At 46.3% G+C, this 6,476-nt stretch overlaps 1 long non-coding RNA gene across 1 annotated transcript; it reads left to right on the forward strand.

The window, feature by feature from the left end:
- Positions 1 to 340: 340 nt before the first annotated feature.
- LOC121663230 lies at positions 341 to 6,202 on the forward strand. Its single transcript, XR_006015573.1, has 3 exons — positions 341 to 477; positions 1,013 to 1,231; positions 2,914 to 6,202. It is a non-coding gene; the product is annotated as an uncharacterized LOC121663230 (long non-coding RNA).
- Positions 6,203 to 6,476: the final 274 nt, after the last annotated feature.

The raw sequence follows: 6,476 nt of genomic DNA on the forward strand, positions 1-6,476 counted from the left end.
GCAGAGGGGGGCTTGGGAGGGCAGCAACTTCCCGAGCTTACCCACGGCCTCATTTTGATCTGCAGTACTGCCTGCTCATTTCCACTTCACAGATGCTGCTGAGCTCTGCCACGGAGAGACACAAATCCCAGAAGGGGAAGGGAGCGTGGTGGGGAGGGAAGAGATGAAAGCAGAAAAGAGCCACATTTATTAAGCTGTTTTTCTTTCAGTGAAAAGAAGCATTTATCAGTGATTTCATATGTCATGTGAGATGTGGCTCCCTGCCAATTTCTAGGGATGCAAACAAGCCGCTGACATCATACACTAAATATAGAGCAGCTCCTGCTTTAGGTGAATAAATAATGCAGATGCAGAAGACCAGGTTTTCAGTTACACATTCATTACCATCTGTCTGTCAGGTTCTCATCATCAGGAGAAAAACGTCCAACGCCAGCAAGGAGTGACAGGTGAAGAATGCAAAACAACTGCAGACAATAGGTGATTAAGCAGAATTTCCTTGTTCTCTGCCTTTTTTCCTTACAGCTACATTTCATTTCAGCATTAATCCATGGTGCAGCTTTTCTAGCACAGCTCTGCTGCCTCCCTCTCTTTCCCTTGAAGCCAAGCTGGAGTGACAAGCCTGGGTGGGGAGAGCCTGAACAATGAACACAGCCAAAATGTGGAAACTTCCCTAGGCGCTTAGCAGGGGAAAAAAAGCAGAAGAAAGAAAGTGGCCAAAAAAAAAAAAAACGCCTCTGATCAGACTGCACAGGCAGTAAAGCAGCAGCATCCCCCAGTGAAGCAGTTTTCCATGCCCTGTCAGAGAGAGGTTTTAATTTTGGTCTCCCAATGCTAATCATTCTTGACTCCTCTATTGGGGTTTTTTTTGTTAAGGCACCCATTTTAACAGCCACACAAGCAAACCTGTAACTGGTTCCATGGCATATTATTTCAGCTCTCAGAAAACCCTCCAGGAAGGATTACAATTGGTAATAAAGCTGAATCAATAACTTTCTCCCTTCTCCTCCTTCAGATCAAAGGCCCTGAGCAGGAGGAAGCATCCCAACCCATCCTTTCTGGGGGAGAACAGAGACAGGAGAGCGGGAAACAAGAAGACAATGCGCCATCAAAGCTGCCGCAAGGTGTTGGATCAATGACAACATCTGCATGAGGGTCTGGGCTACAATAGAAGCTGTTACCATGGAAACGGGTGCAAAAGCATCAGGCGGGAAGAAGCAGGCAATGATGAAAGGTGAGAAAGAGAGAGTATTTTTAGATCCCTTAGGAGGAATGCTATTCAATGACATCACCCTATCTCATTATTTGCACCCGTGCTGTACAACACATTGTGGCACCTGCCCCAGACTGCTAAATGGGAAAATGTTATTACAGATGTGAATTATAAATACTGCAGTGACACTTGAGCTTGGGAGTTATTAGACATCACTATTCTGTAATAAAGGAGAGCATTTAATACATTGTGCTGTAGAGATTCACTGTACAGTGTAAGAAGCATCATGTCTAGGATTTTAATATTCTCAGAAAGTAATTATGACTCATCCTTTTATTGTTATTAAGAAGCAGAGTGAAAATAATTTTACACATTTGATATCCCACACATCAACAAGCCTTTTGCACTGGAGAAACGTGGCCTAATTTTCCAGAGCTCTGTGTGCCAACATGTTTTGAGTGAATGTGGTGGTAGTCATAGGTGCTCAGCACTGCCAAAAATCCAGCCATCTGTGTCACATGTGAATGAAGCCTCATTAATCTCAAAAATACAAAGTATACATTTCACTGCCTGCGTTCAGCTCCTTTGGAAGGGCCAGACCCCTTTTGTAGTTAAGGACCAGTAGATACCCATAACATCTGCTGAAGCCCTGATTCCAGGCAGGGAAAAATTCTGGCTGTCAGACATCGCTCCTGGCTGCCAAACAGAGGGGAAAACCTCCATCCTGGGGAGTTGAAACAAGCTGGGGCTCATTTGCCTTGCGCCAAGAGGTGGGTGCCCAGAGCTCACCACAGCAGAGGGGCTGAAATCACTATTCCTGTCACGCTGCTCACAGTGAAGTTGAAAGGATAAACCCAGAGGAATGTGTGTTTCTGGTGACTGCAGAACTTTGAGCCCACTCCCAGCCCTGGAATAACTATCGATAAATGCCGCGCTCAGCCAGAACGTGTCGGCGGCACCGGGGCCTGTCACTGGAGATAGGCAGGAACTGAAGTTCCCAACCCGCGCTGGCACCCACCGGTGCTGCCAAAGCAGCGGTGGGTGAGTGACAGGGCCTGCCCTGGCTTTTGCCCTGTGCACAGCGGAGCACGTGGGCACTCAGCCATTTGTTTTCGCAGTCTGGCGGGGCCCTGCGTCAGCAGGCCAGAGCGGGAGCGGGTGACCGGGGCGGCACCAGGCACTGATGCCAAGGGTGTAGGGCAGGCGGTGGAGTGTGGCCTGGCTGCAAGGAGCAAGCCAGACTGATGTCATGCTGTAGCCCCCCTCCTTGGTGAGCTAAATATACCCTCCCTGTGCCCCACTGCCTGTCCCAGGAGCACAGGCGGGCTGGGGGCAGCGGCGAGAGGCTGGGGGCACAGCTGAAGCACTGGCCTCGCCCGCCCTGCCATAAAAGGCACTGGTGCACAAGCCAGCCAACTGGGGAAACAGAGCAAGAAATAGCACAGGGACCATGGTGGACGACAAGAAACACGAGCGAGCCAGGGAGTTACCACCTAGCGGCAGGCAGAGGGGGCTTACAGCAAGGAAAACTGGTGGCAAAACCTGATTTTCTTTCTGGTTTGGGTTTTTTTACTGTGCAATCACGATGTGCACTCTTCCCTCTGTTTGAGCTATCTTTCCTACCAGAAGATCTGAGTCTTTAAATATACAGTAAATAGTGAACTGTACTGACGTATGTGCGCTACTTCTGATCCATCTTCTAGGGGGAGAAGACGAAGGTTACCCAACACAGCACAGCTCAGGCTGCTGAAAGTCCCATAGGGCACATTTACGAAGAAGGGTAGAAAAGGTGAGTGAATTTAGCTGAGCCTGAAATAACAACACCTGAAAACATTTTCTTTCCTGGTCTAAATGCAGTCTTCTTGCTCCAACATCCCTGAGTCTATTGTACCTAATCCTCATGATGATTAACCAGACCGTGCCTGAAACAGTAGCCTTTTTTTGTTATATCACTGGCTAACTTGAATTATTCTGCACATCAGCTTATCTCTCCTTAACCTCACCCCCATTTCCTAGTTAAGCTAATGCCCAGCACAATGCTGAATTGCTTCTGCTTTCTTCCTGGCACCTCTCTTTTGGCACTTCTCATTTTATTTTTAAGGAAGGAGGTTACGGTTCTACATCTCACAGTATTAGTGTTGGATATAGATGAAACAATATTTCATGTGACTTATCATTTAATTTGTCTTATATGTTAGCTTTGGCACTGCCAGCATTGTAGTCATGCCAGTAGAGAAACTTTGATCTGAATGAGTGTAAAATTCAGCCAGGCTTGATGTAGGGTTGCAGAAAATAATTTCAAATATGAAAAATCTGGCCCATGCCTTTGGGGATACAAGTGCTGTTGATGCTCTAAATATCACATTTTATGGGAGGTATGACCTCTCTGCTAAAATCAAGGACCATTTTAGGACAACATAAGGAGTCACTCTGGGCACGTGTGGAATTCACCAGACACATTTTGGGCACTGTCCCAATCTGAATCACTGCAGTCGTGGACATGTATGGCTCAAGAGACCATCCAGCCCCCCTTCCCCTCCCTTTCCCTCCTTTTCTAGCTGATATCCCTGACTGATATGTGCTTAACCTTTTTAAAATATCTTTGGGGACAGGAACAGCCCTCAGCCAGGGCTCACCTCACTTGCTGGTTACAGCATGTTTTTCTCTAGCTGTAACCCAGCTCACTCTGACTGAGAAAGAGCTCAGCTTCTCTGCCTACCTGAAGACTAGTTGGTCTAATGACTTAGATATTTGACATGCTACCACATCTGCCCTCATCCTCTAGTCCTCCACCCTGAACAAACCAATTCTTTTAATCTCTCCCTGTAAGCCAGGCCTTCCAGCCAACCACCATGCCCCTCTCTGTTCCATGCCCACTTGCATCATCCCTGGATCAGCGGGATGCTGTTCTCTGCCTGGCTAAGTCCTGATGAGGGAGAAATAGTGATTTCCCCAGACTCACATCTGGCATGACCTCTGGTACCTCCCTCTTGGCCCCTTCCCCATTCCAGACCTCCATCTTCTGCCTTCCCGCTCACCCAGACCCACCCTGCTCTGCTGCTGCCAGCCTGGCGCTTCCCCACAGCATCATTATGTGTTTGAGTCCTCCTTCTAAATGTGTGCTGAGCACTCCCCTGTATTGAATTTCGGTTTATTGATCTCAGACCGTTACTCCCATTTGCCAAGACTACTTTGACTTCTAGCCCTTCAAAGTGCTTGCAAATTGTGCATCCCCACCTGGAGGAACTCACATATTTTAAAGTGTGCTTTCTATTCCATTATGCTCCTCATTAACAATATAAATAATAGCAGCAGCATCCAGCACTGTCTTCTTGCTTGCTGCTCTCCCTTGCCTTCAATCTCTCCAGGTACCAGGACAGTGAGCACTCTTACCCACGAGACAGAAAAGACATGGGCTTGCCACCTGGGTGGCACCTGGATAACAGCAGGACCCTGAAAACAGGGGATAATGCACATTGTCCCATGCTCAGCCTCTTGTTGCTGCCAGCATCAGGCATTAGGCCCTCATGTCTGACTTAAATTTGCCTCCAGCCAAAGTCAAAAGCTGCTCCCATGTGCAGTGTGCACCCACAGCGGTGTTGAAGCACAAGCTTGTAGCTAGAAGACAAGAGGGGATTGGTTTGGCTCAGCAGGACTGCTGAAGGTCGGGCTGCTAGAAATGTTTACTGAACAAGTTTGTGCAGCTTCAGCTCATGCTTGCCAGGGACCCAGCTGAACAATTAAAGGAAATATCAGTTCAGTCGCAGGTTGCAGCACACTCATAGCCCTGCCTTCAATGAATAAAATAAATCATTCACACTGATTCTCTAATCAATCCAATCCTCAGAGGTGTAAATTATGCTGGCAGGTGTATAATCAGTGAAGTTTCCAAATTAACCTAAAAAACCCCGAAGAACCCTCTGAGTCTCTCAGCATTGGCTGAGCTGAGCAAAGGCTGTCTAAAACAAGTGCAACACAAAACTGGGTGGCAGCAACTGTGTCTTGCAAAACCTGATAGAAAAACAACCATCCTGGAACATAGAGCTTTGGTTCAAAAGAACGGTGCTCCAACCTCGGCTGTCCTTTCCTCACATCCTGACAGATGCTCAGGGCATGCCTTGTTTGCATGGAAATCCCATCAGGATCCTATACCTCTGCAGGAGCATCTTAGGAAAGGTCCTAATCCTTTCAGCCAGCAGACCTGTAGGCAGGAAATACACTATAGCACATGGCTAGGAATAAAACACAGAGTGCAGGGGTACGGCCAACAGTATGGCAGAGGGTGTCACCCTCTGCTAAACACACCCCTGACAGCAGCCTCAGTCGAGCTGCTGGCTGGAAGGGGACATCAGCTTGACAGTCTCAGCTTGATTTTGTCCTCTCACTGCTTCTGTGGTGGGAAACACCAGTGTTCCTCGAAGAAGTGAGGGTGGCTGCTGTGTGACAGCACCCAGCAGACAGCCAGTGTTGTTCACCCACTGACCCAGGTCTGCAAAGGAATTTGGAACCACTTTATTTATTCTCTATAGAGATGTGGGTTGAAATAATTTACTGGTGTGGAGTGAGTAACAAAAGAGATGTCAGGATTCTAAACACAGCGTTTGGAGCTGTTAGAGGAAAGCAGTGAAACAAAGCAGCAAAACCTGAGTTAAAAGCATATTGCCTGCTCGACCTGGGGGGACAAAAAGTGTTTGGATGGGGCCCAGCCTGCTGCTTTATGTAGCCACTGTTTTATTGTGTAAAATAAAAATGAAATGGATTCCAGCAAATAATGGTAAATATTTGATGATATAATTATGTCTTATTAATGCAATGTTCTTTCTTTTGCAAATTAAATTTTCACAAGAATTCATCACCCATTTAATTTTTATTATTTAGGCCATGAGTATGTCACAGTTGTTTGTTATGTACTTTCATAACCATTTGATTAATATTAAATGTTTAAAATAAAAACTCCATTTATATTTTAGTTATAATGGCCCTATGAAAATATTACAAATACAAGTTAGTATTTATGGCTCACATTAGCTCTTAGTACTACTTTTGATATTTTTATTGCTGCACAGGACATGCACAGTTCATTACATATGAAAAATAGTTTAATTTTCAGAAGCTTTGTAATGATCTGTAAACTGAAGAATTTTCCTTGCCATGCCGCAGAAACCCTCTCAGTACTCCTGATTGCACTTCTTTTATTCTGAAGAAAGCAGACCCGAGGAGGGGACAAATCTGCCCTATTTATGTGTATTGCTGTAAGAGAGGATCT

The sequence above is a fragment of the Corvus kubaryi genome, unplaced genomic scaffold (genome assembly GCF_017639235.1).
Source record: "Corvus kubaryi isolate FWS band 111438036 unplaced genomic scaffold, C.kubaryi_AGA036_p1.0 37266, whole genome shotgun sequence".
Taxonomy (NCBI): Eukaryota; Metazoa; Chordata; class Aves; order Passeriformes; family Corvidae; genus Corvus; species Corvus kubaryi.